Source organism: Catharus ustulatus, chromosome 11 (assembly GCF_009819885.2).
Source record: "Catharus ustulatus isolate bCatUst1 chromosome 11, bCatUst1.pri.v2, whole genome shotgun sequence".
In the NCBI taxonomy this organism is placed as follows: Eukaryota; Metazoa; Chordata; class Aves; order Passeriformes; family Turdidae; genus Catharus; species Catharus ustulatus.
The window spans coordinates 13,011,254-13,023,544 of record NC_046231.1 but is presented as its reverse complement, the minus strand read 5'-3'; the positions used below and the strand labels follow the sequence as shown (position 1 = coordinate 13,023,544).

Genomic DNA, 12,291 nt, shown 5'->3' with positions numbered 1-12,291 from the left:
ATGCCAAGGCTGTCCACAGGCAGAAGAGCATCCAGCCATCTGCAGCTTCAATGACACAGGCAGAGAAGGATTCAGAGCATGCATCAGTTTTGGCTTTAATTTCTTTAGCTGTGGCAAGCTGGCAATTAGGGCTCTGGTTTTACTTTGAGGGATGGTTTTTATCTGCTGCCAAATGTCCCTGTTTCTTGCATGACATAAATTTGGGGTGTGCTTCACAGGAATAATTCTAAGGCGCACACACTGGTGCAGACACAATTGCCCTGCTCCCAGTTCTGTACAACAATAAAGAGAGTGAGCAGTGAGGCTGAAATAACCCAGCAGGTATTTGCTTTTTCCAGGGGGGCAGAAAGTCCATGAGGCATGAGCTGATACAGAGCTCATCACTCCCCCCAGACAGAGGTTTCTCCCCAAATCCATATTGTATGAAAGAGGAAAAGTTTTGCAGAGTGCATATGGATCACCACCTAACAGGGACAGCACTGAAGCACAATGATTTAGATTAAAACACCTATGGAGAACAGCTCCCATGGGGGGTCCTGAAGAGGAGAAAAATGCTGCCTTTTCCAAAACAAAACCAATAACTTGCTCCTTCCCTTGGCATGTGCTCCATCACTGAGCACCTGGTGAGCACAGTAAGAGCCTCTGAAAGCCCAGCAACAAAACACATTTTTTTCTCCAAATACCTGGTAACATAAAGGAAAAAAAAATAGGGACAAAGAATTGCCCAGAAATAGAGAGAAGCAAAAGGAGGATTTTGTATGAAGTTTTCACATATTAATTTTGTATTACAGTCTCCTCACCTGTGGGGAAGGATTGGAGTTTATAACACATTCTATGTGTTCTATTCTATTCTATTCTATTCTATTCTATTCTATTCTATTCTATTCTATTCTATTCTATTCTATTCTATTCTGTCTCTTTCCTCCTACTTACCCTTGCTGTCCACATGATTTCCACTCACCAGCTGGAAGGCCAAATTCTAGTGCCCCCCAAGGATGTTCTGCTCACTAAACCTGGGGTTTGGCTTCTTCCTGCTCCTTGCACATCTTTCCTTGCCATTTAGGCAGATGATGACCAAGACAGGGGCAGTTTTGCCACACCAGGTGAGAGGTGTGGCTCTCTGCTCAGTGAGATGGAAGGTGAGCAGCACTGGGGCTGCACAGCACACCTGCATTCAGGCCCACTGGAGAGTCATGTTTCAGTATTTAATGCACTTTAATAGTAATGTTTTCACATGGTTTTCTCTGCAGCTCCTTGTCTGTTTTAAGCCCCCTGAGTTCTCATTAGCTCAGATGCTGCCCAGGTCCAGTTTCCAAGCACACCCAGGTTCACTGGAAGTGCTGGTGCCCAAAGCTGTGAGCTCTGCACTGTGTGCTTTCCTCTGGAGCTGCAGGGCAGCAGAGTCCTCATTAAAAGGCAGTAATCTGGAAAACAATGATTTTTCAAGGTAAACTGAACTGACCTTCTATACAAACACAGTAAATCTGGTAGGCTCAGGATAAAGCACACTTCTTTATTCATCCTGCTTCAAGGCTGTTCCCTCCCAGCACAACAAGGCCCTGTGAAGCTGCTGCAGTCACACAGGGAGTGCACAATGTACTTGCTCTGCCTATAGAAGCACAGAGAGAAACCAGGAGGTCTCAGTTCCCTGCCCTGGGCTCCCCCTGCCCAAGCCAGACAAAAACGTCTCAGATAGCCACCTCTGTGCTTTCAGCATCACCAAAGATGCCCTTTTAGGTGACCTTCTGTTACCATGGGGAAGATCAGCAGAAGACCTTTGCTCCCTTCTCCTCCCCATTGATGTGGAAGCCCCTGGCAGATCCCTGAGTGTGTCTGGTGGCTCTCCTGGGGACAGTCACACCCTCAGCACCCCAGAGCACTGCCCAGCCCAGCCTGCAGGCTTCACAGGCAGAGCTGCCCACTGGCATCCTTCCCACCGTGGCAGAGTCTGAGCTGAGCTCAGAACAGCTTTCATACACCCACAGGAAGGTGCCTGTGCTACAAATCCTATTCCAGAGCTGTTTGCAAAAGAAGAGAGAGGGGAAAAAAGGGTAGTTACTATTGAGCACTGACTCCTAATTGATATGCCATGAGGCTGAACACCCCCAGATGGGTGGCACACATCCAAAAATGCCTGGACTTGCTCCAAAAAGCCTGTGATACTGGAGGGCAGATGCCCTGCAAAAGGCAGTTGCCATAGCACTCTGCACGAGCAGTAATTAGGGATGTGATGGGAAGATGTCTCTTCTCCAGCCAGTGACCTGCAATACAGTTGCATTCACCTTGTAGCAGTAATAAACAAAAAAATGACACGAGGAGGCTACTGAACCTGCTAAATACCAGCCCTAAAGTCCCAAACCATCCAAGTGCAGCTATGGAAGGTGCCCTCTGTGACCTCATTACTCAGCTGGGCTGAGCATGGTGCTGATAACACACCAAGCTTGTGAGTTTGATCCCCACAGGGACCACTGGCACAGGAGTTGGACTCAATAATCCTTGTGGAGCCCTTCCAGTGCAGAATACCCTGTGAAATCTCTTCTTTTGGACTCATCCCCACCTCTCCTGGCAGAGCCCCTTACCCCCACCACAGTTTTACACTCGTCACAGTCTTCAAGGAAAGGGTTTTGCTTTGGGTTTTCCTGGCTATGAAAAATGGGGAAACCGTCCTGCAATGGCAGCTCAGGCTCTGTCAGAGGCTCCCAGGAGTGACCCTGTTGATCCCCAAGGAACATGAACCATGTCCCTGCTCCCCTCACCCAGGGGGTGAGGAGCAATGAGCACCAGGTCCATACACACACCCTGGGCTTGGTTTGCCCTTGGTGTGCTAACAGCAGCACTCCTGCTCTTGCTTGTGCAGCTGATACAACCAGCAGGGGCACTTTGGGAGGGGGAGAGGGGAGGATTAAACACTGCTTTTTGCAGCACAACTGATTTCATTTCCTTTCAGGTACTCCATATTTACCATAAAGATGAAGACCATCACAACATAACACATTATTTGCTAGTTTCTCATTTTCAGACTGCTGCTGTATTTCAAGGCTGCTTCAGCTCCTCACTCCCTTGGCATACTGATGCAGGCACAGACACTTGTGAAACACTGGTCACAGCTAAGCCAAGCCTCCATGTAACCCCATTTCCTCTGTACAGCCCCAGGTGGGTGTCAGAAATAGCACAGTGAAGACTCCAGTTGCCTCTAGACCATCCTCAGAAAGTCCCAAGCTTCAAACCATCCCTGACACAGACCAGATGCTTTCTTTCATCAGTAACTTCAAGACAACCAAAACAACATTTTCTATATGGTGAAGTGTTTGACAGAACAAAACACCCAGCTCTAATTACCAAGGGCAGCAGGAAAAGTGACTGAATATGGCTAAAAATGAAACAACGGTCTGGATGCTGTTGAAAAACATGCTCAGAGCTCTCACTAGTTAAAAGAGAAATAAATGTCACTTTAAAAAAAGGCAGGAGCAGTAAACTGGCACCTGGGAAGGAGCAGACGTGCTGGTTCATCCATCAGCAGCTGCAATGTGGCACTGCAGGCTGCCAGTCGGTGCCAGATCTCCTGCTGGGCCCCACAGCTCCAGAACTGGGGTTTGGGGGCTGTACGGACCAGGCTCAGCATCCCTGAGCCTCTGCCCCTCCTGCCCTGCGGCTGCTAGAGAACATCATCCAAAGTGCAGCATAAAGGGCAGTTTTCCACAAAGGGCTGATGATGAACCCAAATCCCCAGGCTCTGGGGAGTGCAGCCCCACTGCTGCCCTGCACCTCGCTGTCCCTGCCTGGGGCAGCACAGCAGCTCCACTGCGGGCAGGGGAGGGGTTTTCCCTCTTCCATATCCAGCAAAGAGTGGTGGAGCTGGTTCTGCCCAAAGAAGAAAATTTTGGGTGGTTATGGCAATGCTCTCTTGGATCATTCCTTGTACCCTGTACAACCATTTCATGGTTTATTGTCACAGTTGGTCAGAACCTCTAACCACTCACTCACAAAAGCTCTGAACAAGATGATAACATAAAAAAAGCTCCTGCTAACAGCACAGTTGATATCCTGAAAAATATAGCAATGCAGCACACTAATTTACTAAACTTAATCCAACAGTTTCTAAGCATGTCACCACCTTAAGTAAAACAGACATTTAGAACAGTATGAAGCATGTGCCAAATTCCTAATAAATTACATCAAAACCCCCCCTTTTTTTTTTTTTTTTTTTTTTTTTTTTAATAATGGATGACTTTTTCTTGAAAAATATCATGGCCCACAAGTGCATCAAAGAAAAGAGAAGGCAGGTTTAATTACAGCCTACAAGTAACTTAGCTGCTAGAGAGACATCACTTCCAAATTTATTAAATTGATGATTTCTGTATTGATCATATTCATTGCCTGGCAGTGCCTGGCAAAACTGGGACTGTAGTCCTTGGAAGGATGGGCAGGACACACCAGGGTCAGCACAGAGGCAGCACAGATAATTTCTTTGCTCTCAGGGTCCCCAGCAGCTCCACTTTGGAAACACAGTATGGTTTTCTGTGATATTATCATCACGTTGCACTGAGATAGCTGATGATTTAATTTTGTCATCCTGGTCCCATGCACAGGCTGCTTGTAAACCCAGCTCTTCATTCCCCACATGCATTTCAGGAGCAGTAAATACAGCAGTTAACAGCACATCGATTTTGCTGTCAGGCTTGTTCAAAGTGATCAACCCCGAGACAGATTTTTGAACGCCAGCTGTTTGCGGTGCACTTGGACTGCTGGGAATGTAAACTCTTTTACAGGGATAGTCGCAGTAACTATTTTAGTTTTGTGCAATATGGATTCCCTATTTGCAGAAGAATATAAAATAAGTAACAGGAAGGGAAAGAACGCTTTCAGCCTGTGATTCTCATTCACAAAATCGTGACGCAGCCCTCCTGTTGTGGAACGATCTGGGCAGGGCTGCTGAGCCCCGGGAACGATCCGGGCAGGGATGCTGAGCCCCGGGAGCGATCCCGGCAGGGATGCTGAGCCCCGGGAACGATCCGGGCAGGGATGCTGAGCCCCGGGAACGATCCGGGCAGGGATGCTGAGCCCCGGGAGCGATCCGGGCAGGGATGCTGAGCCCCGGGAGCGATCCGGGCAGGGATGCTGAGCCCCGGGAGAGATCCGGGCAGGGATGCTGAGCCCCGGGAATGATCCGGGCAGGGATGCCGAGCCCTGAGCCCCGCCCGGACTCAGGAGCAGCCCGAGCACCCCCCGCATCAGCCGGGATGTTGGGATGCTGGGCAGGGTTGGGGGCTCGGCCACCCCCACCAAATGTCACTGCAGGGACTCTGGGGACACCGCAGAGCCAGCCACAGAGGGGAAAGGTGCGGGTGTTCTCAGCGCGGACCGGGAATCGCTGCCGGGGTGTCCCAGAGGCTCCAGCTGGAGCCTGCAGGGCTGGGCTACCCAGAACAGAGCCATGGCCACCAGCCCGGCTGCCCTCCCACCCTGCAGTGCCGCTGTCCTGCCCCTCCCCAAGGGATGCTGTGATTTTTCACTGATTTTTCACCTTCACGGGGCACCAAAACGGCACAAACACCTCTGGCTCGCAGCAAAGCTACACTTCAGCTGTTTTTTCACACACTTCTCTCCACTTGTTGGCCCTGTCCTTTTCATCAAAAGAAGTCATCTACCCACGTTTTTAAGCTGTCATTATTTCTTTCAGCTCAGTTTTGAAAGCAAACCACTAAAATAAATGAAAACTCTTTTGGAGGGAGGAGAGGATCTCTTATGTTTTTATGCACAAACCATCAACAGTATGAAACAGTCAGAAGTGGCCTTTTTTGATGAGTGAATATTTTACATTCTACCTATTTTCACTTGATATGGAAGCCTGGGCTAATCCAATTTCTAATTGTAATCTCTGTAATATTGAACTGCAAAAGAGAGAGGGATTGTTCAGAGCTCAGCTGAACGGGTTGCCAACTGTTAGAAAGAAATAACAAGATACTGATAGCATAAGGTAAAATTAAATCAGCCTTCTCCTCCTTTTAGATTTTGCAGGTATCTTGTTTATTACCAAAGTTGTATGTAGGAGAAGAAGAAATTAGAGCAATAAATGTGCAGATTTGGATATGTAACACAAACCTGGCAGGGAACAAGTAAAAGAATAGTAAAGCAAGAAATCCCTTAACCCTGTTGATGTATTTTTCCCAATATTTTTGTTTCTCATGAATGCTTTTCTTCTGCCACTGAAAAATTATCTAAAATCCTCCTCCCAAAACCAGTCCCAAGGCATACAGCTTGCTCTGCCCACCAAAGTGCAGCTGGACACGTCTGCTGCTTGCTGCTGGTGCCCTAAGCACATTTACCCAGGAAAAAACCCCATAAGTTTGCACAATTGGAGCTGCAAGCAAAGTCTACAATTTCCTTGAATGCCTCAAACATGATTCTGATTTACCAAAATATGAGTACTGGTCTAACACTGATACTCAACTGTGAGGGACAAAAGACTCTCTAACAATTTAAAGTTAGAAAGTGAATGTTTATTCAGCTGGGCAGCACCGTGGGGTAGCCCCCTAATACACACTGCAAAATTACAGGTGGTCACAGAGTCTATTTATTGACAAAAGGTTTAAACAAATACATATTCATAATACCAGCTCCTCCCATCCCCTGCTTCCTATGGTAATTAGCTTGAATGGCTATTAAGCATGCATGGTTGGCTTCTTGAATTAAGTCTGGGGTCGTTTTTGTGGGGAGGGGTCTTAGAAGGAGGAAGTAAGGTGAGTCTTCCTTGCCCTGACCTTTTCTATTAATGACAATACAAATGGCTTTTGGGGCAACTCCAGTTTTGCAAAGAATGAGTTTCTGGTTGCAATTTTTTGTGTTCTTTGGACCTAACTACGAGTTTCATCCTTTCCCATTGCAAGCACAGCTTGCAAACATAAATTGACAGGCAATCAATTATTTAAGTTTCAGGTAACTATCTCAAGCCCAATTTCTTCTAACTTGCAACTAAAATCCTAATTTCTTTAAGATTAGTGTTTCAATTAAAAAAAAAGTGGTTGGTTAGAATTAAATATCTCAGTCACTTTTATTGTTTCAATGCAAGATCTTGGTACCTTTCCATTCCCTAGAATGGAAAACCAGTGATGCAGAATGGCCCTGCACAATCCAAACAACAAGGTGCTGAGCCCCTTTCCCAGCTAGAGAAGTCTCTGGTGTGATAGTTCTTCACTCCATTTGCACAGACAAACCCTCCCCAATCCTCACACTCTGCAGTAAACACCAGCCTGCTGCCCACAGAGCCAATCTGCCTCAGTACAAGACAGCCTCTCCCCAGGGACCCAGCAGAGAGCCTGGCTGGAAAAACACCTGGGAAATGGGATTAGAAATAGAAAAATGTTCTCAAATGGAATTTCAAACAAGACTCTGTGCAGTTTTTCAGCTTTGTGTTTCTTGCAGTGACCTTCCCACCGGGTGATTTGTTTTTAAAGCCCCTTTTCTTTGGTGAGCCTGAGACGTTCTGTGTCTCTATCAGCACACAGATGCTGAGCAGCAGCCTTGGCACCATGTGTTTCTTCACTTAAATGTAAAATAGAGCACAGCATAGTTTAAATGACATGTTTAGAGAAGGATAAGCTAGGACTCAAAAACATCTTCCACGTAAACAAAATCCACCAAATGCCCATGCTCTTGAGAGCCAGAAATTAGAGCAAGACATGTAATTTTTGTGCAATCATTTTGTCCCTTTCAGAAGAGACAAGAACTGTCTCTTGAATCAGTTAATCAAAATCTTGGCTGATTAAACCATCCGTAGTTTATTTCCCAGGGAGTTAATTGAGAACATTCCATATTCAGAAACGAAGCTGGTTTCAATGGGCACAGCCTCTCTGTAGTGCAGGCTTCAGACAAACCCAGCACTCCACTGAATCAGGCTTGCAATGCAAATAGCAAAGATTAGGGAGGGGGCAAAAAAAAAAAAAACCAGGGAAAAAATACTCAATCATAATAATTGCTGAAGAAGTAGAAGCACTTTCTGTTCAAATTTGAGAGGACTGGATTGAAGAAACCCAGAGAAAATCACAGAGAGCAGACTGCCCCTGAAGTCTCCCTACACACAGGGGATTCTCTCAGATGGAGATGTCTCAGAGCAGACACCACACCTGGGGTGGGCAGTGGGAAGGCAAACACCTCACAGTAGTGCCTGGAGGGACAAAGCACTAACAACAGACCTTTTCCACCAGAGGAAAATAAGGACTGGAGCAGAAGGACAGCAGGCTGCTGTGCAGAAGGTACTGAAGGTGTCCAGGTCTGGAGCAGCACTGTGTGCTGGAAGGAGGGTTGAGAAACTCATCTCCACCTTTGGGTATTGATGCATTCAAAGTAACAGAGAATCAAAATCAGTCTGTGGAAAGGATAAGATTCATTTTGAGAGCTTCTGGCCCCACAGCTGATGATGTCAGTAAAAGCAGGGGCAGAGCTTCCCCCTGTCCTCACTGGCACTGAGGGTCCCTCAAAGTGCTGGAGCTGCATGCACTGCTGGAAGCAGCACAGCCGTGTCAGCACAGTGCTCTCGCTCCTGACATGCTCTGCCCCACTGTGGGACTAATTAGTGCAGGCAGAGAAGCTCATCAGGATCATTACCTGCTTCTGAGGTGGCCCTGCACCTGTCCCCCCAGCTCTGGAACTGAACAGGCTGGGAGCTACCCTGACCATTCTCTGCTTCTCTGCACCCCAAAGTGCCCCCAGATCACCGTGGTTTGTAATACAGTGTGGTGTGTTACACTCCCTGAGCATTATACCTGAGCAGCTGAGCGGTCAGAGGAGGAAGGCGGCTTCCTGCTCTCAAGAAGGAGGGTGCTCAGCATTCCAAAGGTGGGTGCTCAGATTCCTACCACAACCTGCCCAGGTCAGTGCCTCCAGGGGTGGGAGGTGCCAGGGGCAGCACGGGCTGCAGAACTCAGGAGCTTCAGTTCTCCATTTGCCTCAATCCTCTGGCAAAAGTAACTGGGGAAGCTGCAAAGGCTTCTGAGAAGTTTCTGTTAATTATCCTACATGCACACTCCAGCCTTTTCTGGTGTTTGCCACTGGAGAGAAGAGCTCATTTAGACCGGGGAGAGGGGGAGAACAAAGCCATTAAAAGAATAGCTGTAAGCCTAGCGAGGAGATAACAAATGACAGAGCAGCAGAATGCTAATGCCCTGTCCTTGTCTCCTTGTGAATGGACCTGTACAGCTCATCCAGCCCTGCTCCAGTGAGCAGATCTCTCCCCAAAGCATTGTCCCTCTGCAGCTAGGAAAAATGTACAAGATAGAAAAGGAAATTTTAAAATCTCCTGCAAGGACTACACTTGTTCAGTCAAAAGCCAGGCCTGACATCCCTGTGCTTTCCCAAGGGCTGAGGTGCTCCTTCCTTCCTAGGGGATGCAGAGTGGGAGTTCATGCCAGCCCAGGGAGCTGTGAGTCAGACAGAGCAAGCTTTGTCCAGCATCACAGTAACCCCTTAAAGGGTTCTATCTGTTCATTTGTAACCCTAAAACACATCTGCAATGACTTTTTCCTATTGAAATGATACATCTTGTCAGAAAAAATAAGGAAGTGGGTAGACAACTCTGCAAATATAACTGGATTTTCCAGGCAACCATTAATCCAATGTTTTCTAAAGCCCATTTCTACCACTAACCAAAAAATATATATTTAGTTATTTGTGTCCATACATCACATGCACATATATTGCACATTTTTTGTGCTGGTCCAGTAGCCTTGGTATTAATAGTAACATATCAGTATCTCTGCAGTGATCTTCAGGGTGCTCCCCAAAGAGCACTGCTGAAATCTCCTGAAATAACAGCTAAAACCAGTGGTGAAAAACGACCCAGCAATGTCTTGTTCTTGCCCCCCAGCTGGAGCTGGGAGGAGAGAAGGAGGGCAGAGAGTGTGAACAACAGAGAGCAAAGTGCTACTTTTTTGTTATTTTTAAGTAACAGCAGCTTTATGAATATAATTTTACCAAAAAAACCCCAAGAAAACACATAACGCATTTTGCATGTTCCTGCTGCCAGATGAATTATTTGGAGATGATGGGATCTACAGCATGGTTCTTGCATGGAGACACCTGGTAATAAAACCCAGGGTGGGTGTTTGAAGCCCATGCCCAGCACCCCACACCATTAATGCCCTAGAGACACTTCCTAGGCAGACAAGAAGAATGGAAAAAGCTCATAAACATCACTGGGTGTTTTTTAAAATCTCCCTTTTCAGTTCAGCATCCTCCCAATGAGGCTGGCAGTGGGGTCTGTCTGGGATAGAAGCACAGACTCCTCCAGCCACAGCACTCAGGACTGACTCCCCAGAGCAGCACAACTCTTCATCCTCAACCCACCTCATCCTCCCACTCCCCTGCCCAGATTTGCTCTTTTCCAGTCTCTCCAGCTATTCCCAGTGAAGAAACTGGTACAGACATTCATTTTATCTGCTCCAGTAAGGCAGCTCTCTGATTCTAAAAATACCCCAGGAAATTGAATCAACATGTTGTAATTTGCTGGTAGCAGCAATTACTAATAATCAGCAGGAATATAATTTTCTTCATTTTCTACTCTTGCTGTAATGTAATCTGAATAGCAAACTTGGTTTTCCACACTAAACAAACACAATGGCCAATATGAAAAAAAATGGGGGAGATAAAGCAGAGTTTCAAAAAATTAAAAATAAATAAACTTTCATCAAATAGCAAAAAAAAAAAAAAAAAAACCAAAACCAAAAACCTGTAAATCAAGTAGCCTTTGGGAAAGACAAAGTTAGTATTATTCCTGTGTTCCCCTGTAAAATGGAAAAATGAAAGCTCCAGTTCTCTTAGTGGCAGCAGCACTAAGAATTGCAGCCCCAGTGCCTGGAGGCAGTGTCCCCCCTCCACAGAGCTGCCAGCTCACTGTGAGGGGCACAAAGGACCCAGCAAGGTGAGGAGGACACATGACTTGGATTTGGAGGACTGCACTGGACTGCAGTCAAGCAAAGTACTCAGCTCACAGTGAAAAACACTTTTGCAGAAGGAAGCCTGACTCTGAATAGGTTTTCTGGAGACTGAGACAGCTCTTGCAGATAAAAAACAAGGAATATTTTCCTTCCTCATCTTGATAAATTTGCTGTAGATGTCTATGATTTCTAAATCAATAAACAGGTGCCAATTCATGCAAGGATTTAACTTGGAAGCATGACCAACTCATTGCTTTTCCTTCAGCCAAGAACAGCAGATGCTCTGCTGCTCTCTGCAAGCACCAGTCCCTAACAGGTATTGATGACTGTATCAAGCCAGCTTGGCTAAAGACAAATCCTCCTGCATTGTGGGAGCTCTTGTCACGCTTGGGAACTGCTCAGCAAGGCTCCTTGCCAGCAGCACTGTTGCATGGCATTTACAAATGGCACATTTTCTCTCTGGCCAGTTCAGAAAACTTCCCTTACTAAGGCTTGGAGAAGTTGCAAATTCCCGAACAAAACTTGGCTGCAATTCAATGTCCCATTTCAAGGAGACCAGAAGAAACATCCCCACACTCACCCCCATGTGCCCTGGATTGCTCAGGAACCATCTGCATCCTTCCAAAGGCCAGGTGGGCACTGGCAGGCTCAGGCCATGCTATAAATTATTTCAGAACAGAGGCAGGTGGACACCCAGAGTCTATTGAGAGCTCATCTGGGAGCATCACCTGGAGCTCAATAAATAGACCCACAAAGCATGAGGCAGCACCTATGCAGTGCCTGTGGAAGAAAAGCCTTTGGAAAGGATGGATCACTCCCAGACAGTTTCAGTAATAAGATCACTAAACCTTCTTTGGTTCAGGGAAAGGTAAATATCAAGCTGGTCTTTGGTATTTTCAACTTTGGAATAAATTTGGGAAGTACACACATTGGGAAGACATGATTTGAAGAAACCTTACATTTATTTGCTCTTGGAAATTCTTCAGCAGTCCCTGTACTGTGTTGATGAGTTTTACAGCTGCTGCTTTGGTGCCAGTGCCCTCCAGCACAATCACTGCCTTCCAGGGGATCTTTGGGTGGGTGGCAAAAAATGCACCGCTCACATGGGCAAAACTCCATCTGTCTGCTGCCAGAAGGCTTTATAATTAACCAGATTATTATTTTTCAATCACTTACTTCAAGACTTCTCATTTGAAATTGGATTCTCTTCAGCTTTCTGGACAGATTTTTTCTCTCCAGAGGAATAGAAGTCACACTAGAATATGATTTAAAGCTGGTTTTCATTTGTGTTTTTAAATAGACAAAATCACTCAGATTTTTGAAGACAGATCCCTCTTGGAAAGGGAAAACCCACCAGTGG

General features: G+C 46.4%; 1 protein-coding gene across 1 annotated transcript in view; it reads right to left on the bottom strand.

Moving 5' to 3' along the window:
- NECAB2 (N-terminal EF-hand calcium binding protein 2) overlaps positions 1–12,291 on the bottom strand; it is a 72,961-nt gene that overhangs the window by 23,119 nt on the left and 37,551 nt on the right. The window lies entirely within an intron of this gene.